Below are 23,301 nucleotides of genomic sequence, written 5' to 3'. Positions count from 1 at the left end.
AACCAACTCGAGATGCGAACATACTAGATATCTTGGCCACAAACAGACTTGATCTTTTTGAGGAAGTTAATCTGGAAGAAGGTATTAGCGGCCATAATGTCGTTGTGGCTTCTATGTCAGTGGAAGTTGAAAAAAAAAACCAGCGTAGAGTTTTCTTGTTTGGGAAGGCAAATAAAAGTGTTATTAACGAATATCTTCATAGTCAGCATTCACCATGGGACAGAAAGATTTTGAGCATCTTTGGTCGGCAATTAAAGGTATTGTTCACCACGTGCTAGAGAAGTATGTGCCTAGTAAAAGTATAGGGGAGGGAAAGAATCCACCTTGGTACAACAAACATATTAGGAAGTTGCTGAGAAAGCAGAGAATTTTGCAAAGTCGTTTTAAACGTAGTCACTGCCCCGCTGAAAAACAGAAATTATGCGAAATGAAACCAACTGTCAGAAGGAGAATGAGAGATTCTTTTAGCGAATTTGAAAGCAATATTTTATCTGCAGATTCTAAAAATAACCCCAAAAAATTTTGGTCGCACGTAAAATCTAAGAACGCTACAAATAATTCAATACCTTTTCTTGCTGACAGTACAGGTAATGTAACTGGTTATGATAAACAGAAGGCCGAAATTCTAAACCTAACTTTCAAAAACTCATTTACGATAGAGGACTGTAGCACCATTCCCCCTTTCAATTATCGAACAAACGAAAGGATGGCTGACATAATGTTTAGTGTATCTGGGATGGTAAAACAGTTAAGATCCTTAGACGCCAGAAAGGCATCTGGCCCACACGGTATCCCCATAAGATTTTATGTTGACTATGCTACAAATATAGCACCATCGATCAGAGATCATTGGAACGGCGGAAAGTTCCACGGGACTGGAAGAAGGCCCAGGTCATAGCTATCTATAAAAAGGGTAGGAAATTGGATGCACATAATTACCGGCCAATTTCACTGACATCGGTTTGTTGTAGAATCATGGAACATATTTTGTGTTCGACATAATGACCTTTTTAGACTCTGAGAAGCTCATCTGAAGAAATCAGGACGGTTTTAGGAAACAGCGGTCATGCGAGACACAGCTGGCCCTCTTTGTGCATGATATACAACAGGCTCTAGATACCGGCTCCCAGGTTGATGCCATATTTCTCGACTTTCGAAAGGCGTTCGACTCAGTTCCGCACTGTCACTTGCTACAAAAAGTGTGCGCTTACGGTCTATCCAATAACATATGCGGTTGCATAGAAAGTTTTCTAACAGACAGGGAGCAGTATGTCGTCCTGAACGGGGTAACTTCAACAGAAACAAGAGTAACTTCAGGTGTGTCCCAGGGCAGTGTAATAGGTCCTTTGCTTTTTACGATTTATATAAACGATCTGGTTGATGGTATTGACAGCGGCCTTAGACTGTTTGCCGATGATGCTGTAGTCTACAGGAAAGTAGTACCACACGAAAGTTGTGAACAAATCAATGAGTATTTGCAGAAAATAAATGCGTGGTGTAATGACTGGCAGTTATTTCTCAATATTAGTAAGTGTAATCTGCTGCGTATAACAAGGTGAAAATCCCCATTAATGTATGAGTACAAAATAAATGATCAGTCTTTGGATGCGGTAACATCAGTCACGTATCTGGGTGTGACTGTTCGAAATGATCTCAAATGGAATGATCAGATTACACAAGTAACGGGTAAGGCGAACTCTAGATTGCGGTTTATTGGTAGAATCCTGAAGCGATGCAGTCCTTCATCAAAGGAAATAGCTTACAATACGTTAGTTCGTCCAGTCTTAGAGTATTGTTAGTCTGTATGGGACCCTTACCAGATGGGTCTGATTCAAGAGATTGAGAAGATCGAAAGAAGAGCGGCAAGATTCGTGACTGGTACATTTAGCCATTGCAAGAGCGTTACAAATCTCATAGAAAGTTTGAAGTGGGACACACTTGCAGATAGACGACGCGCTAAACAGAAGGGGCTGCTCTCTAAATCCCGAAATCGAATCTTCACCGAGGATATAGAGCATATATTATTACCACCAACTTTCAAATCGCGTAATGATCGTCATTCAAAGATAAGGCAAATAAGAGCTCGTACTGAGGCGTTCAGACAGTCGTTTTTCCCACGCGCGATCCGCGAGTGAAAGAGAGGGGGGGGGGGGAATACGACTTTGGCGCGAATTGTACCCTCCGCCACACACCGCTTGGTGGCTAGCGGAGTATATATATAGATGTAGATGTAATAGATTCCTCATAGCTGGCTCTTCCAAGGATCTTAACAATTCTGAGAGAACGTCGTTTACTTCAGAGTTTTGTTTCGATTTGGGTCTTTCTGCGCTCTGTCAAATTTTTCTCGCAGTATGGTATCACCCATTTCATCTTCGTTTATTTCCTCTTCCCTCTCTATAATGTTGTCTTAAAGTTCATTTCGGTTGTATGCCCTGTTATGTGTTCCTTCCACCTTTCTATCTTTTATCTTTCGCGTCTGAGCCCTTGATATTCAAGCAACTACTTCACTTTTCTTCAGAAGCCTCCTTAATTTTCCTGTAGGCGGCGTGTTACATTTACCTTCACATGTACATTTCTATAGCCATACATTTGTCTCCTAGCCATTCCTATTTAGCGATTTTACACTTTCTATCAATTTCACTTTTAAACGTTTGTATTCATTTTTGCCTGCTTCGTTTGCAGCACTTGTACATTTTCTCCTTTCGTCTATTAAATTCAATATCTTGCGTGTTATCCAAGGATTTCTGCTGGGATTTGTGTTTTTGCCTATTTCATCTCGTGCTGCCTTCACATTTTATCTCTGAAAGCTACCCATTTGTCTTTTATTGTATCCTAATACTTGTTTTGAAATGCTCAATAGTCTTTGGTACTTTGAAATTATCCAGGTTCTATCGCCTTAATATCCTACCTTCCTGTTGTTTCTTCAGTTTTAACCTACAGTCCATTGCTAATTATGATAGTTCACCTCTTTACCCTGGAACTGTTTTGAAATTTAAAATGTAGTTTCGAAATCTTTTAAAATTACATAATCAATCCGAAATCTAGCGGTGTCTCCAGATCTCTTCCACGTATACAGTCTTATTTCATGATTCTTAAACCAGGTATTAGCAATAATTAAAGTAAGGTCCGTTCAGTGTTCTACCATGTGGCTTCCACATTCAGTTCTTTTCCCACTCCATGATCTCCTACTATTTTTCCTTCATTCTTTTCCTATTATCGAATTGTTGTCCCTCGTCACAATCAAATTTTGTTTTTCTGCCTCATTGAATAAATTTTTTTGTCTCCTCATACTCGTTTTCAATCTGTTAATCATCTGCGGAGCTAGTAGGCAGATAAACGTGTACTTTCGTGGTGGGTGTTGGCTTTATGTTTGTCTTGGTTACGATAATGCTTTCATTAAACTGCTCTCAGTAACTTACCCGCATTTCTATTTTCTTAGTCAATCTTAGATCTACTCCTGCATTACCCCTATGTGGCATTGAATTTATATCTCCCTACTAACTTCACCAGTAGTCCTTTTCGTTCTGCCACCGCACTTCACTAATTACCACTACGTCTAGCTTCCACCTATATATTCACCTTTGTAAATTCGCTACCTTATCTAGTAGATTGCGGATTCTAACATTCTACCTCCGACCCGCAGAATGACAGTGTTGTTTATAAACACCCTCCTAAGTAGTCCAGGCCGAGAGATTCGAATAGGAGACTATTTTACCTCCGGAATAAGCTGCTCCCTTTTTTCAGTAAACACGTGTTAGCCTGGCCTCTCCATAGATACTTCTCCACTGTGGATGCACATACGGCACAGCTGCGCGCAAGCCATCGCACCTCGGCAAGAATTCATAGGGGGCATATGAGTGTAAAGATTTGTTCTTAGTATTTCACAGGACGTCCTGACTGCTGCTCGCTGTCACAGTTTCGTTACGATCGAGAATATTCTTTTCCATGGATGCAAGGTCAGTAGCATGAGTGCTGAAACTAGCAGTTAGTCTCAGATCTTTGCAAGCGACAGGATTCGATAAGCTAAGGCGGTGGACGCAAATACACACATCAGCCAGAGCATTATGACCACCGACCAACTATCGATATAAACCTGTCCACGTGATAGCAGCGTCACCTAACGAGTAATGACTGCTAGTCAGGCACACGCACGGTGTATGTAGTATCAGTGAGCGTGCTGGCCGTGTGTAGCATGGGGAAGGCTCGTGATCATTCTGAGTTTGACCAAGGGCAGACTGTGATGGCCCTGAGACTCAGCACAAGCATTTCGGAAACTGAACGACTTTTCGGGTGTTCGAGGAGAGCTGTGGTGAGTGTCTTCTACACGGGCGAAACCAAGGTGAAACCACGTCGAGACGTCGTGGGGTTGGGCGACCACCCCTCATTACAGATGCCGGACGTCGTAGGCTGGGCAGACTCGTTAAAAAAGGACAGGCGGCGAACTGTGGCGGAACTAACGTCTGCCTTTAATGCTGGGAAAAGTACAAGTGTGTCAGAACACACGGTGCACAGAATACGCCTCACGATGTTGGCGCAGTGGTAGAGCGTTGCATGGCCTGATGAATCCCGATACCTTCTTCATCACGCCAATGGGGGGTACGCGGGTGCGTCGTGTTCCAGTGGAACGGCTCCTTGACATCTGTACTGCGGTACGGAGACAAGCTAGCGGCGGCTCCATTAGGCTCTGGGGAACATTCATGTGGGCGTCCATGGGTCCAGTGTAGCTCGTGCAAGGCACCATGACGTCCAAGGAATATCGTACACTGGTCACAGACCACGTACATCCCTTTATGACAATCATGTTTCCCGACGACAGTGGCAGTGGCAGTTTCGACAAGATAATGCGCCATGCCACGCGGCCAGACATGTGATAGACTGGTTCGAGGAACACAGTGGCAAGTTCCGGTTGATGTGCTAGTCGCCCAATTCACCATATCTGAATCCGGTCGAACACATCTGGTATGAGAGGGAACGTTGCGTCGGAGCTCATTGCATTTCCCTTGATTTACGGGAAGTAGGTGACTTGTGTGTACAGATGTGGTGCGAATTCCCACCAGCGATCTACCAAGGGATCATTACTTCCAAGCCAGGACGCGTCGATGCTGTTATCCGTGCCGGAGATTCAAATGGTTCAAATGGCTCTGAGCACTATGGGACTTAACATCTGAGGTAATAAGTCCCCTAGACTTAGAACTAATTAAACCTAACTAACCTAAGGACATCACACACATCCATGCCCGAGGCAGGATTCGAACCTGCGATCGTAGCAGCAGCGCGGTTCCGGTCTGAAGCGCCTAGAACCACTCGGCCACCGCGGCTGGCCGTGCCGGAGGTGGACATAGCGGCTATTAGGTAGGTGGTCATGATGTTTTGGCTGATCAGTGTATTTATCTGAGCCATGAGCTGTTCCGTGTAATAATGTAGTTGGCCTTCACGCGTGGTCGTATTCAATGTTCTCTACGACGTCTATGGCACTGGTGTTCAGCGGTGTCTACGTGAGTACTCACAATGATGCCTTCAGTCTACTCGCTATTCATATCCATCAAAAATCACGCGCCAAATTCAGAAACTTCACCCTTTCAGAAATACTGGTACCTTTGATCCGAAAGCTGACGACAATCCTTCTTCGTAGCTCGGATGGATCACTATTTCTACGTTAGAAAATAGTGAGCGAAATGCTAGGAGATAAATCGCTGTTTTCGTATATCGTTAATTCCTTAAAGCACATCACCTGATGTACAGCAGCTTTGGACGTTACTTCTGGAAAGTGCTGATAATAATGCGACTCGACAGTGTACACAGATGTGTTCAATCGGATTCAGGTCTGGTGAGTTCGGGGGCCAGCACATCAATTAGAACTTACGACTATGTTCCTCGAACCACTCCATCACAGACATGGCCTTATCACATGGCGGACTATCCGTCTGCAACCAGTGTACAATACTCCTTGGTCGTCATGGTAACTTGCACAAGCTCCACTGGACCCATGGATGTCCTCGAGAATGTTTCCCAGAGCAAAATGGATCCGCTGCCAGCTTGCCTCCGTCCCGCAGTACAGATATCAAGGAGCTATTGCCCTAGACGACGATGGATTCTCGCCCTCTCATTGGCATGTTGAAGGTATCAAGATTCGTCATGAGACCATGCAACTCTCTGCCACAGCACCAACGTTCCGTCCCGATGGTCACGTGCCTATTTCAATCGTAGTTGCCAATGTCGAGATGTTATCATTGGCATATCCATGGGTCGTCGACTGCGAAGGCCCATCATTAGGAATGTTCAGTGCGCTGCGTGTTGAGGCACACTTCTGCTCTGCCCAGCATTTAAGTCTGATGTTAGTTCCACCACAGTTCGCCAACTGTTTTGTTATATCAGTCTGTCCAGCCTACGATGTCCGACATCTGTACTGAGGGGTGGCTGCTCAATCCCACGACGTCTGGACGTCGGTTCACTTAGGTTTCGCCCCGTGTAGAAGACACTCACCACAGCACTCCTCCAACACCTGACAAGTCATGCAGTTTCCGAAACGCTCGTGCCGAGCCCCCGGACCTTCACAATCTGCCCTTGGTCAAACTGAGATAGATCTCGCGCCTTCTCCATTACACACACGGACAGCACGTTCACTGATACTACATGCACCTTGCGTGTGTCTAAATAGTAGTTATTCTTCGCCAGGTGGCGTTGCTATCCCCTGGACGGCTATATATCGATAGTGGTCATAATGTTCTGGCTGGCCAGTGTCTGTTTCGTATTTGATCTAGCAAGCAATCTTGCAGTATTCAAAATTAGGACTACGATTTGATTAAAACGTATCTGTAATTATATGGTGAAGAAAATAAAGAAGTGGGAAAAGCCACAGTAGTCGATAATCGTAAAGCCTTTCATACAGCTGCAGGAAACACTCCATTACTTATAATACATTTGTCTCCGCTATATCCTTTCTTTCAGGAGTGCTAGTTCTGCAAGGTTCGCAGGAGAGCTTCTGTAAAGTTTGGAAGGTAGGAGACGAGATACTGGCAGAAGTAAAGCTGTGAGTACCGGGCGTGAGTCGTGCTTCGGTAGCTCAGATGGTAGAGCACTTGCCCGCGAAAGGCGAAGGTCCCGGGTTCGAGTCTCGGTCGGGCACACAGTTTTAATCTGCCAGGAAGTTTCATATCAGCGCACACTCCGCTGCAGAGTGAAAACCTCATTCTGGAAACATCCCTCAGGCTGTGGCTAAGCCAAGTCTCCGCTATATCCTTTCTTTCAGGAGTGCTAGTTCTGCAAGGTTCGCAGGAGAGCTTCTGTAAAGTTTGGAAGGTAGGAGACGAGATACTGGCAGAAGTAAAGCTGTGAGTACCGGGCGTGAGTCGTGCTTCGATCACTTGCCCGCGAAAAGCAAAGGTCCCGAGTTCGAGTCTCGGTCGGGCACACAGTTTTAATCTGCCAGGAAGTTTCAATACATTTGTTATTTACGAGAACTAAAATCAGCGCACCTATAAATGTCACATCATAAATTTAAACTTCAGCCACTAAAAGAATGAAGGCTAGATATCAGAGTTCTGAGGTAATTAGAGACGGAGCAGAAACTTTGATTTCGAAATTATAGCGGCATTTTTGAAAGTAACACCTTGGCATTCGCCCAAAGTGGATTAGGGAAATCGTGACAATAGGGACATGGTGAACGCCGGTAAGAAATTGAAATCCACACCTGCTAAAACGGACCTAGTGTGTCGCCTTGGGTTTTGTTTCATCAAACAGCTTACTGTTTGTGTCCGTGTTTGCATACATCCACATCTACATGATTACTCTGTAGTTCACAAAAACAATTAAGTGCCTGGTAGATGGTTCATCGAACCACCTTTAACCAATTTCTCTACCATTCCACTCACGAACAGTGCGCCGGAAAAACAAACACTTAAATACTTCCGTGTGAGCTCTCATTTCTCATATTTTATTATTATGATCATTTCTCCTAATGCAGATGGCATCCATCAAAATAATTACACTCTGCGTGGAAAAAGTTGGTGATTCATGAGACGATCCTGCCTCAACGAAAAACGCCTTTGTTTCAATGATATTCACCCCAAACCTTGTATCATATCCGGGGCACTCTCTCTCCTATTTCGCGATAATACGGATATGATTCAGATAATACAGATCTTCTTTGAATTTTTTCGGTGTCCTCCGTCAATCCTATCTGATGCGGATCCCACAAAGCACAGTAGTACTACAGAAGAGAACGGACAAACGTAGTGTAGGCAGTTCCTTCAGTACACCTGCTGCAGTTTTTAAGTGTTCTGCCAATAAATCGCAGTCTTCGGTTCGTTTTACCCACAACATTATCTATGTAATTGTTCCAATTTAAGTTGTATGTAATTGTAATCCCAAAGTATCTAGCTAAATTCACAGCCTTTAGATTTATGTAACTGATCGTGTAAGCGAAATTTAGTGGTTTCCTTTTTGTACTCATGCGGATGACTTCACACTTTTTATTATTTAGTCAACTGCCACTTTTCGCTCCATATAGATATCTCGTCTCAATGATTCTGCAATTGGATTTGATCTTCTGATGATTTTACTCCGCGGTAAATGATAGTATAATCATCAAAGAGGCTAAGAGAAATGCTCAGATTGTCTGGTAAATCGTTTATATAGATCACGAAAAGCAGAGGGCCGGTAGCACTTCCTTGGGGAAGGCCAGATATTACTTTTTTACTCGATGAATTTCCGTTCGGTACTACGAAGTGTGACCTTTCTGATAGGAAACCGCGAATCTAGTCGCACAACTGAGACGATACTCCGTAGGCACGCAATTTGATTAGAAGTTGCTTGTGAGGAACTGTGTGAAAAGCCGTCTGGAACTCTAAAAATATGGAATCTATTTGCATCTCTTGTGTATATATTAAAATGTATCTAAGATTCCGTCTTGAGAACAACACAATTTGTAATTATTCACTGTATCCCATATTTTTTTCTTCAGTTTTGTATTGTCCTTAGTCGGTTTCTTTTTACTTTACTTGCCAGCACATTTGACTGCTTGTGTTGCTTTTTGCCACGTTTATTGTAGGGGATATTTTTATACCGGTTGTTAACTGCAGTACTTTCACAGCTATAGTAATTATATCTCCTACTTTTTAAATATCCATTATTGCTGTTCCCAAATTGTGCGATCTGTTGCCGTTTCTTCTTTATTTGACATTATAAATTGAAAACTGTACACGCGCTGCTGTTGTGATTTGCGACTACAGGCGCCAGCGTTAACGTGGGAGAAACCGAGAAACGAAACCAGAAGTGCGGACTGACACAAATGAACAAAGAGTAGAAACTCAAGCTCTTTTTTAGGGTACCGTCGAGTACAATCGTCCCCAGAAACTAGTCGGTTGGTTCTTCCGGCCGTAGCCACTGAAGACAGCTGTAAACTTAAAGCATGGGCCTCTGTTGATCACGTCGTGGTTTCCAGTATGTAAAATAAAGTGTTACGGCCTTGTTGGCTGGCGGACCCCAAAGGATTGGTTTAGCCGTCTAGTCGGAAAGGCTTTTGTTCCTCCACACACAATGGTATATATCCTTGCGGATATACACTACTGGCCCTTTAAATTGCTACACCAAGAAGAAATGCAGATGATAAACGGGTATTCATTGGACAAATATGTTATACTAGAACTGACATGTGATCACATTTTCACGCAATTTGGATGCATAGATCATGAGAAATCAATACCCAGAACAACCACTTCTGGCCGTAATAACGGCCTTGATACGCGTGCGCATTGAGTCAAACAGAGCTTGGATGGCGTGTACAGGTACAGCTGCCCATGTAGCTTCAACACGATACCACAGTTCATCACGAGTAGTGACTAGCGTATTGTGACGAGCCAGTTGCTCGGCCACCATTGACCAGACGTTTTCAGTTGATGAGAGATCTGTAGAATGTGCTGGCCAGGGCAGCATAAGAACATTTTCTGTATCCAGCCCGTACAGGACCTGCAACATGCGGTCGTGCATTATCCTGCTCAAATGTAGGGTTTCTCAGGGATCGAACGAAGGGTAGAGACACGGGTCGTAACACATCTGAAATGTAACGTCCACTGTTCAAAGTGCCGTCAATGCGGACAAGAGGTGACCGAGATGTGTAACCAATTGCACCCCATACCATCACGCCGGGTGATATGCTAGTATGGCGATGACGAATACACGCTTCCAATGTGCTTTCACCGCGATGTCGCCAAACACGGATGCGACCATCATGATGCTGTATACAGAACCTAGATTCATCCGAAAAAATGACGTTTTGGCATTCGTGCACTCAGGTTCGTCATTGAGTACACCAACGCAGGGGCTCCTGTCTGTGATGCAGCGTCAAGGGTAACCCCAGCTATGGTCTCCGAGCTGATAGTCCATGCTGTTGCAAACGTCGTCGAACTGTTGGTGCAGATGGTTGTTGTCTTGCAAACGTCCCCATCTGTTGACTCAGGGATCGAGACGTGGTTGTACGATCCGTTACAACCATGCGGATAAGACGCCTGTCATCTCGACTGCTAGTGATACGAGGCTGCTGGAATCCAGCACGGCGTGCTGTATTATCCTCCTGAATCCACCGATTCCATATTCTACTAACAGTCATTGGATCTCGACCAACGCGAGCAGCAATGTCGCGTTACGATAAACCGCAATCGCGATATGCTACAATCCGACCTTTGTCAAAGTCGGAAGCGTGATGGTACGCATTTCTCCTCCTTACACGAGGCATCACAACAACGTTTCATCAGGCAACGCCAGTCAACAGCTGTTTCTGTATGAAAAATCGGTTGTAAACATTCCTCATGTCAGCACGTTGTAGGTGTCGCCACCGGCGCCAACCTTGTGTGAATGCTCTGAAAAGCTAATCATTTGCATATCACAGCATATTCTTCCTGTCGGTTAAATTTCGCGTCTGTAGCACGTCACCTTCGTGGTGTAGCAATTTTAATGTCCAGTAGTGTATGATACTTGTGTCTTATGTGTATTTCTTGAGTGTATGTAAGCGTAATGGCTGAATGTACAGTGTAGTGTGACGTTTGTATTGCATGATGACGATGAAAGAAGGGAGAGGGTGAAACCCAGTGCTGGCACATAGCCTACTCCTCTCAAGTATCATCTAGATGACTACCGGACTTAACGACCCCATGCGACTGACGGATCAGTGTCACATGCCCTCACATCATGAAACACCACGGAGAGGTTCGGAATTTAACCCAGGATATTGGCGCAGAGGCTGGTGATATCGAACTCCGGGCCACCACCTCTCCTTCCATTGCCGGCCGAATATTGGCAGTGAAAATTTCATCCACCAACTTCATTCCAACCGTCTGACCTCCAGAGTCGAGCATCGCCACACAGGTGTGCGTCAGCTAACTCGGCTACGGAGGCGGGTGAGGTTTCCACTCACACATTTATATCAGGCCTGATACAAGGAAGTGGTTGCTAGCTTCCACTCGTGGAACGCATAGCCCAGTAGTTTTTTAGGCTTGGGAAAGACCAGCAAAGAAATTCGAGCAGGGGTCCCCAATCCGGCATAGCAACACTCAGCCTGGCTCCACCAAACGGCGCAAGGCCAGCAACTGTTAACACTATTTATAGAAAAACTACATGGAACCTTATCTTGCGGCAACACCCGAAGGGAAACGAACACGCTTTGGACAGGGTAACATGGGGAGGAGAGATCCTAGACTACGAAACGACATATTTTTTTGAATAGACAGTTCTCTCGATGTCAGTCATAGGTGCATCGAAGCTGTGACGATCGATTTACGATCAGTGACGTAGAACTTTGCAATTTCGCGTCTTGCCGCTGCGCAGTTATCACTTAGGACTTGAATTCTTTGTGCAGTTCCTCTGCACCACCTATGTACTTACTGAATACTTGCTTATGCTCAAAGACAGAAAATACATAACAACTATACTTCAGTGTTGGATCTTGGCATTTATATTTATTCGAAGGTGTGCTCAATTAGCCGCGTTTAATACAGGTATCCCTATCACAGGACATATATCCACCTCAGCGTCCAGCGTTAAGCTTACAGCAGTTAGATGATGACCGCTCCCAACGCCTAAAGGTGGCGCACATACCTTCAGGTGACAAAACTGCTAAGATGTTTACTATGCCTTGTACGCTTGCGCAGCTAGCTGTGTGGCATAAATTTTCATTTATTATAACACTTTCATTACGTTACAGGTTCAACATTTCTGAAGGGATTTCACTGATTCAGTCCCTACTGTTGCTATTCACGACATTTCAGTGAGTGTAATTCAACTGTTATGAATGAAATAGCAGTTTGTACAGAAACAGTGCGCATAATACGTGTACTTTGTAGACAACAGCTAGAGCAACCAAATATTCTTATGAGGGAAATAAAGAGAAATCCACTAAGGATAGTATAGCAGGGTATGTATGCGAAATAGTGGACAAGAAGAAACAGTGTTTCTCGAGTCTAGTATATAGAGAACTTAACGGCCTTACGCTGTTCACAGAGGGAGATGCTGAGTTTGAATATTGGAGACCGTGGCGATCAGAGAAGAATGGCGTGGCCTGCTGTGTCGGCTGGACGGCAGCCCACGGTTTCACGGAAACTGCACGCTCTGCTTATGCTGACGCAAGGCTGGACGCTTTCCGGCAGAGCCGGGAAGTATTGCTGCAACGTCAGCGCAGCCACTTCAAGCTGTCGAAAATTCTAGAATCCTCAAATACAGGTGGTTACAAAACGTACTGCATATTTATAGTCTGCGCATGTTTCTATCTTGCGCCCTCTGGTATTTAGATTGCCTGACATATCTACGTTCTTACACTACTGGCCATTAAAATTGCTACACCACGAGGATGACGTGCTACAGACGTGAAATTTTATCGACAGGAACAAGATGCTGTGATATGCAAATGATTAGCTTTTCAGAGCATTCACACAAGGTTGGCGCCGGTGGCGACACCTACAACGTGCTGACATGAGGAAAGTTTTCAACCGATTTCTCGTACACAAACAGCAGTTGACCGACGTTGCCTGGTGAAACGTTATTGTGCTGCCTCATGTAAGGAGGAGAAATGCGTACCATCACGTTTCCGACTTCGATAAATATCGGATTGTAGCCTATCGCGATTGCGGTTTATCGTAACGCGACATTGCTGCTCACGTTGGTCGAGATCCAATGACTGTTAGCAGAATATGGAATCGGTGGATTCAGGAGGGTAATACAGCACGCCGTGCTGGATTCCAGCGGCCTCGTATCACTAGCAGTCGAGATGACAGGCGTCTTATCCGCATGGTTGTAACGGATCGTGCACCCACGTCTCGATCCCTGAGTCAACAGATGGGGACGTTTGCAAGACAACAACCATCTGCACCAACAGCTCGACGACGTTTGCAACAGCATGGACTATCAGCTCGGAGACCATGGCTGGGGTTACTCTTGACGCTGCATCACAGACAGGAGCCCCTGCGTTGGTGTACTCAATGACGAACCTGGGTGCACGAATGGCAAAACGTCATTTTATCGGATGAATCCAGGTTCTGTTTACAAAAAAATGGCTCTGAGCACTATGCTACTTAACATCTGAGGTCATCAGTCCCCTAGAACTTAGAACTACTTAAACCTAACTAACCTAAGGACATCACACACATCTACGCCCGAGGCAGGATTCGAACCTGCGACCGTAGTGGTCTCGCAGTTCCAGACTGACGCGCCTAGAACAGCTCGGCCACACCTGCCGGCCGTTCTGTTTACAGCATCTTGATTCTCGCATCCGAGTTTGGCGACATCGCGGCGAACGCACATTGGCAGCGTATATGCGTCATCGTCATACTGGCGTATCACCTGGCGTGATGGTATGGGGTGCCATTGGTTAAACGTCTCGGTCACCTCTTGTTTGCATTGAATGCACTTTGACCAGTGGACGTTACATTTCAGATGTGTTACGACCCGTGGCTCTACCCTTCATTCGATCCCTGCGAAACGCTACATTTCAGCAGGATAATGCACTACCGCGTGTGCTGTGCGGGCCTTCCTGGTCACAGAAAATGTTCGACTGTTGCCCTGGCCAGCACATTCCCCAGATCTCTCACCATTTGAAAACGTCTGGTCAATGGTGGCCGAGCAACTGGCTTGTCACAATACGCTAGTCACTAATCTTGGCCGGCCGGAGTGGCCGTGAGGTTCTAGGCGCTACAGTCTGGAGCCGAGCGACTACTACGGTGGCAGGTTCGAATCTTGCCTCGGGCATGGATGTATGTGATGTCCTTAGGTTAGTTAGCTTTAGTTAGTTCTAAGTTCTAGGCGACTGATGACCTCAGAAGTTAGGTCGCATAGTGCTCAGAGCCATTTGAACCATTTGAACTACTCTTGATGAACTGTGGTATCGTGTTGAAGCTGCATGGGCAGCTGTACCTGTACATGCCATCCAAGCTCTGTTTGACTCAATGCCCAAGCGTATCAAGGCCGTTATTACGGCCAGCGGTGGTTGGTCTGGGTACTGATTTCTCAGGATCTATGCACCCAAATTGCGTGAAAATCTAATCACATGTCAGTTCTAGTATAATATATTTGTTCAATGAATACCCATTCATCATCTGCATTTGTTCTTGGTGTAGAATTTTAATGGCCAGTAGTGTATTAATTAATGATACTTTAACTGATTTCATATTTTCTACTAGATTAGTGGCCGGGGTATGTTTTGATACTTTGTGCCTGTCTTGCAGCAAATGTGCCTTAAGTATTCGCTCTAAATGTGGTGTCACCGCCAGACACCACACTTGCTAGGTGGTAGCCTTGAAATCGGTCGCGGTCCGTTAGGACACGTCGGACCCGCGTGTCGCCACTATCAGTGATAGCAGACCGTGCGCCGCCACACGGCAGGTATAGTCCAGAGAGACTCCGTAACACTCGCCCGAGTTGTACAGCCAACGTTGCTAGTGATGGTTCACTGTCTACATATGCTCTCATTTACAGAGACGTCAGTTTAGCATAGCCTTCAGCTACGTCATTTGCGACGACCTAGCAAGGCGCCATATTCAGTTACTATAATTACTTTAAGAATTTATGGCTCTGAGCACTATGGGACTTAACATCTATGGTCATCAGTCCCCTAGAACTCAGAACTACTGAAACCTAACTAACCTAAGGACATCACACAACATCCAGTCAAAAATGTATTCTGAACAGAATTCAAGGTAACGAGCGGCAGCCTTTTCTTTTGTCGCCCATCGGTGTGCAAACCTACCGTGTCATAGTGAAATTATTTCCCCGACGCGACGTAGCAACTCTGTCCTACGAAGAAATTTTGTTTGCATTGGATGCATATTTCAAACAATCAGTCAATGTAGTTGCGAAACGATATACCTTCTTTCGTACAAAACGTACGGCAGGTCAGACTAGTCGGGAGTGGGTTGCAACCTTGCAAAGCATTACTAGAGATTGTGCTTTTGACTGTCAATGTGAACTCCCTTATTCAGATACTATGGTACGTGATGCAATTGCACAGAACGTTTCTGATGTTCGTATAAGGGAAAAGATTTTGAGACTAGTCAGTCCCTTCCTTAACAAGTGATGGACATATTGGATCGGCAGGACACACTTGACTTTGCTCAGGAATCATTTGAAACTTCGCCACCCGTGTGTCAGGTTAACCGGCCCGCCGGGCGAGATGCATGGAGCAGTAAACAGCCATCGCGCCTGGCCGCGCCGCTGCCGCCAGGCTCTCAGCCACGTGTGTCGCGACGGCAAGCAAATGCATTGCTCAAATCATGCCCGCGGTGCGCTACTAAAAATTCGTGTGAGAATTGCGCGTCACGCCAGGCTATTTGCTTTTACTGTAATAAAAAAGGACATGTTCAGAGTGTTTGCCAGAAAAAGCTCAGATCGGAAACTCAAAATCATTCCAGGCCCTTTGCTTCGCGCCGGAATCGGAATCGAACCAAGGATACTCAGGCTCGTGAAACTTTGCCCGTGGAAATTCATGTAGTTCATTCCACTCCACCCAGTGCCACTCTCTCTAACAGTGACTGTGTTCGTCCCACAAATTGTGTGCATCGACATCGTCGGAACTCCCATCAAGTCGCAAGTGATTTTGTACCAGTGTCAGTTCACGTTGTGCGAGACAGTCGCTCTTGTCGTCAATAGGACAATAAACTTTATGTAGACTTTGACATTAACGGCAAAGTGATACCATTGCAGCTCGATACCGGTGCTGTAGTTTCACTGATCAATCAAGACACTTACAAACAGCTGGGCACACCTCCGTTGCGTGCCGCAAATGTTACGTTAACTAGCTATTCAGGTCAAGAAATCCCTGTCTTAGGACAGTGCAGTCTTCTTGCAACATACAAAGGACAAACAAAACTTGTGTCATTTTACGTCCTTCATTCTTCTTCTGCAGTGAACTTGTTTGGTTTCGATTCATTTCAGTTGTTTAACTTGTCTATAGTAAATCAGGTCCTATCAGTGGACCAGACTATGCCTTCAGACAGTGTTTCTCGTCTATGTGAAGAATTTGCAGACATTTTTGCACCGGGCCTTGGTTGCGCTAAGAACTATAAAGCACATTTGGAACTGAAAGTAAACGCGCAACCGACGTTTTTCAAAGTGCGCAATGTTCCCCACGCATTGAGTGATGAGGTCGCAAAAACATTACACGATTTGGAATCACAACGTGTAATTGAACGTGTGCAGGCTTCTCTCTGGGCATCACCCTTAGTAATTTTGCAAAAACCTTCACGAAAGTTGAGACTTCATGTGGACCTCAAGGCAACAGTGAATCCACAACTACTGATTGCAACTTTTCCTTTATCCCGCCTGGGAGATCTTTCTGACAAACTGTGCCAAGGCACATATTTTTCGAAGTTGGGCCTAACAGATGCGTACTTGCAAATACCGGTGGACGAAGAATCCCAGCGCGTTTTGGTGGTTAACACGCATCTTGGTTTGTATCAATTCAAACGACTGACATTCGGGTGTGCATTCGCCCCTGCATTGTTTCACCAATATCTACAAACTGTTTGTGCGTCGGTCCCTAATGCAGCAAACTATCTGGACGATATTGTGATCTCCGGAAAGACGGAAGAAGAACATTTAGCCAATCTCAGAACATTATTTCAGGTCTTGCGATAAAATGGTCTTCGCTTATGGAAGGACAAATGTGTGTTTTCTGCTAGTGACTTGCCATACCTGGGACATGTACTCAATCCCCAAGGCATATATCCCAGTCCCACGCACCTCCGTGCCATACAAGACTTGCCTTAGCCGCAGAATTTGAAGCAGCTACAGAGTGTGCTGGGAAAAATCAACTATTATCGCAGATATGTGCCGTATGCCTCTTCCATTTCAACTCCGCTTCATCGCTTGCGCCGTAGTGTTCCATTCGTCTGGACGACGGACTGCGAACGCGCCTTTCGCCAGTTGAAATCGGCGTTGCTTTCCAATACTTGCCTTACGCCATTCGATCCCCGTTAGCCCCTTTTGTTGATGGTGGATGCATAGGATTTCGGGATCGGTGCTGTGCTTGCGCACAAAGATGGTTTGCACGATCGCCCTATTGCCTTTGCGTCCAAATAGCATTCGTCTGCGCAAATAAATTATTCATAGATGGAGGAAGAAGCATTGGCTCTCGTATTTGGTGTTACAGAGTTTCATGACTTCTTGTATGGTCGTCACTTTATCATAATCACAGATTATGCTTTTTCATCTGAACAAGCCTGTACCTCCACGTACAGCGCAGAAATTCATTCGCTGGTATCTTTTCCTCTCGCAGTAGCGCTACGATATGTTGTATCGGTCCACTGCTGAGCACGGAAACGCCGATGCGTTGTCCCGTTTGCCTGTTGCTGACGATAGGGCACTGGATTCCTCCGAACTTGCTTGCATGTTCATTGATTCGTAAACCGATGACGTGGTCGAATCGTTTCCGATTGATTTTCGTCGTGTAGCTACAGCCACAACTGCCGACCCTGTCCTTGCTACCGTTCTGCGTTTCATTGCTACGCAATGGCCCTTTTCAAAGTCACGGATCGGGGACCCGTTGTTCCGCCGATTTTTTGCTCACACGGAGAGACTTTTTGTACGACGCGGTGTTTTGCTTTTGCGTTTTGATAATGATCAGTCCAGGGTCGTGGTCCCACGTTCGTTACAATCCTCTGTCTTAAAGCTTCTCCACAGAGGACATTGGGCTATAGTGCGAACGAAACAACTTGCTCGTCGGCACTGTACTTGGTTCGGAATCGATGCCACGATTACGAATATGTGCTCTTCTTGCATGGTGTGTGCCGAACAACAATCCGCACCACCGCGGAAATGCTTTGCATGGCAAAAAGCCACTTTCCCTTGGCAACGCTTACACATCGATTTTGCAGGTCCATTCTGGAATGCTCGACGGGTGGTTGTGATCAATTCATACAGTAATTTTCCTTTTGTTGTCCGGATGACTTCCACGACGTCATCTGCCACCATCCAAGCGTTATCTGCTATCTTTTGCATTGAAGGTCTTCCACAGACAACTGTTTCCGACAATGACCCACAATTCATGTCCGCAGAACTTCAGTCATTCTGCAAGGCCAATGGTATTCAACATCTGACGTCCGCGCCGGTTTCGCCACAGTCAAACGGTGCCGCTGAACGATTGGTCAGGACCTTTAAGTTACAGATGTTGAAGTTGAAAGAGACGCATTCTCGGGAGGACGCGTTATTGCTCTTTTTGTTCTCGTATCGCTCTCAGCCCCGAGATGGTCGCTCGCCGGCTGAGTTGCTCCACGGTCGTCATCATCGAGCCTTGATGTCTTTGCTACATCCACCGCATCAGGCTCATGTGCAGCGGCAGACACCTGCTTTTGCCCCAGGCGACGTTGTCTACTACCGCCACTATCGAGGGTCACGGCGTTGGCTCAAACGGCGCATTCTTCGCTGCCCCGGACGCTCTACGTATCTTGTTTTGGCGGCCTCTGTTCAGGTGCGCCGGCATCTCAATCAGCTGCGCCTCTGTCGTCGCACGGGATCTGCCGCTCCCCGTCTGCTTTCAGTGAATGTGCCTTCCGGTCAGCGACCCGGGGACCCATCTAGTGGCTCGCCTCAGCCGCAGGTATTACCGACGCTGCCTTCAATTTTGCCCGTCTACGCGCCGCCGCCGCCGCCGCCGCCGCCGCCGCCGCCTGTTCTCCCGCCGGCGACGCCCGCAGTGGACCCGTCGCTGCAGCCGCCGGGCGCCCCCCTGGGTCACGCGCCGCCGATCACTCCCCGGGACCAGTTGTCCTCCGACATGGAACTCTTGCCCGCTCCGGACCATATGTCGTTTTCGCTCGTCGGGTGCCCCGGCCCTAAGGAGGTCGTCCCTTCGGCCCCTCCTGTCATTGTACGGGCGCATAGACCGCATGTTGGCGTGCACCCTGGAGTAGGTTTTTCAGTCGTTTCCTAGCTCCCCGCGGTCCGAATGGCAGGGTGCATGTGGCACAGCCTCGCCTGTTATTAGGCTCCCCACATCGTCGCATACGTCAACATGGGGTCATCCCCACGGCGGACGGAGGCCTTATACCACAACCGCACGCCGACTTGCGGGGGAGGAATGTGGTGTCACCGCCAGACAGGTGGTAGCCTTTAAATCGGCCGCGGTCCGTTAGTATACGTCGCACCTGCGTGTCGCCACTATCAGTGATAGCAGACCGAGTGCCGCCCATGGGAGGTCTAGTCTAGAGAGACTCCCTAGCACTCGCCCGAGTTGTACAGCCGACTTTGCTAGCGATGGTTCACTGTCTACATACGCTCTCATTTACAAAGACGACAGTTTAGCATAGCCTTCAGCTACGTCATTTGCGACGACCTAGCAAGGCGCCATATTCAGTTACTATAATTACTTCAAGAATGTATTCTGAACAGATAATATTGTGAATCATGTACCGTCAAGAGCGACGTTCATCATTAATGGATTAAAGTTAGGTATCAAACTAATTACGTCCGCTTTCTGAATTCTCATTCCTTGTCATGTTCCAGACCTCACTTCAGTATAGTTCTTCCCTCCTCACGCCAGCCTGTTTGAGCTAAAACGCGTGCATTTCGGCCTCCACTCGTAACACGGTGTTGGCTCTTCTGCTAACACGAAACTAAGATTTTCAGCATAAAGGTGGCTATCATTTCTTACTGAGACGAGATTTTTTTCATGTTTATCAACACCACACAACACAATTTATGGATTGTCTGGCCCTTGGGTAGACCAATGTGAGTGTGGCTGCTAACCCAGCACCTTAAAGGTCGGACTTCTTCCCTCGGTAGGTGTTTCGTCGCCTAACTGAAAACTTCATTTAATAATAATGGGCAGTGCGAGAATTACAGGACATGATAGGCTGTAATGAGATAAATTAGGCATATATTTTTGCAGTAAGACTCATGAATGGGAGGTAGCCCTATTACAAGTTTTTATAACATATACACTCTAATATGAGATATTTGACACGAAGCCACCTTGCTGTAGGACAAGAATTGATACAGGAAATCACATAAAAAGCTAAGGACCTTCTGGTAAAAGATAATACGACAGGTCCCGAAAGAGAGAGAGGGAATGGTTGAACAAGAGAATGATAAGATGCTAACTATGAGATTCGAATTAGGAAAACAGGCGCAGGGTCCAAATTAAAAAGCTTTCCTCATTACATTTTGTGAGGTCACTATTCAGGGTGCACAAGGTGCAAACAGTGTAATGGCGCGGGGCGGCAGCCAACATAAGTGCTGCAAGTGTCCGAACGCGAACCACGCTAACCGACATGGACGGCCCTAATAAATAGCTGCTCACAAGGTAATGAGAGTCGTCATTTGTACCACAAAATGTCGGCAACTGCCGCAATAGTGTTGTCCGCGATGTAAAGGAGTCAGAGATGAGCAACCGAAAAGACACCAAACGTGGCTGTCGGTCTTATTTGTGAAATCGTGAACCGAACTGTAGTGTGTGTTCGCTGTTATCAAGTAGGTCCCCGCAGCTATCGTGACAGGAATAGGGAACGAACCAGAGGTGCAGCTTCTCCCCGGCGGGCGGCCGGGTCTCTTGTACTCTCAGGTTCGGAAGCCTGTTTGAGCGCGAATTCTCCTAACTAGGGAGAACTGGTAATCCTACGCCACCATGTGACTTCAGCTAACATTGAAATGTAACGGCCAAGAAATGTGAAGGAAATTCGTCATTTGAACATTTTCTACATTAAACAAATGGTGAAAGTGAAGATTACTCTGTTCCCTCAATTTGATAGTCCTCAATATAGGCAATCCTTCGGTGATACTAATTGGATGGGGAAAATTAATCTAACGGCATAAAGTAATTGATTTAAGCCGGCTGCTGTGGCCGAGCGGTTCTAGGTGCTTCAGTCCGGAACTGCGCTGCTGATACGGTCGCAGGTTCGAATCCTGCCTCGGGCATGGATGTGTGTGATATCCTTAGGTTAGTTAGGTTTAAGTAGTTTCTAAGTCTAGGGGAGTGATGACCTCAGATTTTAAGTCCCATAGTGCTTAGAGCCATTTGAACCATTTTAATTGATTTAATTTGATGAAGTGTTTGTCAATAATATGAACGGTCAAATTATTACCAATGAGTTCGGTAATTTGTAGGCAGCTCGAATTTGTGGCTAAAATTATCAAATTAATTTTATTTTGCTATATTTGTGATGTGGACTGTTTGCTACAGCCGTTGTGGCCGCTCCACGCTCGTTGTGTGTCCTTAAAAATTCTCTGTGTTACAAATTTTTTGACGAGTTCGGTAGTAGATATGCAGAGAACGTATTAACCTCACAACAATTCTACCGCGTAGGTTCGAAATACGTTAAACTCTTTTTCATAAATTCAAAATGTTATTTCTCTATCTTAAAAAAATCAATACTATTAAGTTCGTATTGAACACTACAGTGCTTTACCAGGCATGAACTCATTGCACGTGGTAGGCCTTCCTATAGGTCCGAATTTCGAACCGAGTTACCCACTCAGTTACTTGCATGCTAACCTTAGACAACTGTGGTGGGGTACTATATTCCCCATTCATTTATATTTGGAATTTTCTAAGAGATGCCAGAAGTTTGGTATTTGATATTCCAGCTTATCTTTGGGCAGGTGGCGGCCTAACCAGAAGCAGCTCCAAATGTATTTGAAGTGGTTGTGTTTTCCATTACCATCGTTTTTGGGACACCATACACCCCTGTAAAGCGTTACTGTAAATATTTCCTTCCGCATTACTGTATTTCTTTTTTTTGTGAAATTTTCTTGTATAGTGCTACTAGCAAAGTATCTGGCATTGATCAAGTATATATTTATTTCAGTCTTCTATTAGTTCATCTCAATCTTTGCCCCTCTGTTTATCTCCTCCTCCCCCCTCCTCTATCCATTTCCTGCCCTCTCTTTCTGCCATCTCCTCCACTCCCCACTCTCTGTCTATCGCTTCCTCCACTTCCTCCTCGTCCTCCTCCTCCTTCTCCTCTCCCCTCTGTCGCACCGAGCGAGGTGGCGCAGTGGTTAGACACTGGACTCGCATTCGGGAGGACGACGGTTCAATCCCGCGTCCGGCCATCCTGATTTGGGTTTTCCGTGATTTCCCTAAATTACTCCAGGCAAATGCCGGGATGGTTCCTCTGAAAGGGCACGGCCGACATCCTTCCCCATCCTTCCTCAATCCGATGAGACCGATGACCACGCTGTCTGGCCTCCTTCCCCAAACAAACTAACCAACCAATCTCCTCTCTGTCCATCTCTTCCTCCACCTGTCTCTATCCATCTCTTCAACTTTCCTTGAGAGGCACCTACATGCCTTGCTCATACTGTGGCATCAAGCAGTCAGGCCTGCAAGATGAGTGGTCTGCCAAGCGAGTGGATTCATTCTTAATTTATCGAGTAACATGAACTCCCGTACTCACAATTAAGTCACTAATCAACCTCCTGTATGAATAATACGCAACGGAAACGCAACCCTGACTATCAGTAATTTACAGACCTCTGACTGTACACTACGCACTGGCAATACCACATTTTCTTTGTTTTTTATTTAACGGCTTTTGTCAACACGTGGCCACCGCACTGAATATGAATGGCGCACACATTATAAATTCGGGACATTATGACAACATGCAATTCAATGGAAAAGACCACAAATCATTTTCTTTTCACTATCTTATTTATTCCGATAAATTCTCTAACCTAAACACACAAATTCTATAACCTACAACAATATCACATGAGAAATTCCGCCCAGTGGGCATGGCTTTACATTGGTGAATCTCTATATTATGGTCTCGTAATTATTTAACGCTACAGTGCACTTTCTGGATAGGATGGTGGATCTTTTAT

The sequence above is a fragment of the Schistocerca piceifrons genome, chromosome X (genome assembly GCF_021461385.2).
Source record: "Schistocerca piceifrons isolate TAMUIC-IGC-003096 chromosome X, iqSchPice1.1, whole genome shotgun sequence".
Taxonomy (NCBI): Eukaryota; Metazoa; Arthropoda; class Insecta; order Orthoptera; family Acrididae; genus Schistocerca; species Schistocerca piceifrons.
This window is presented reverse-complemented; position numbering follows the sequence as displayed.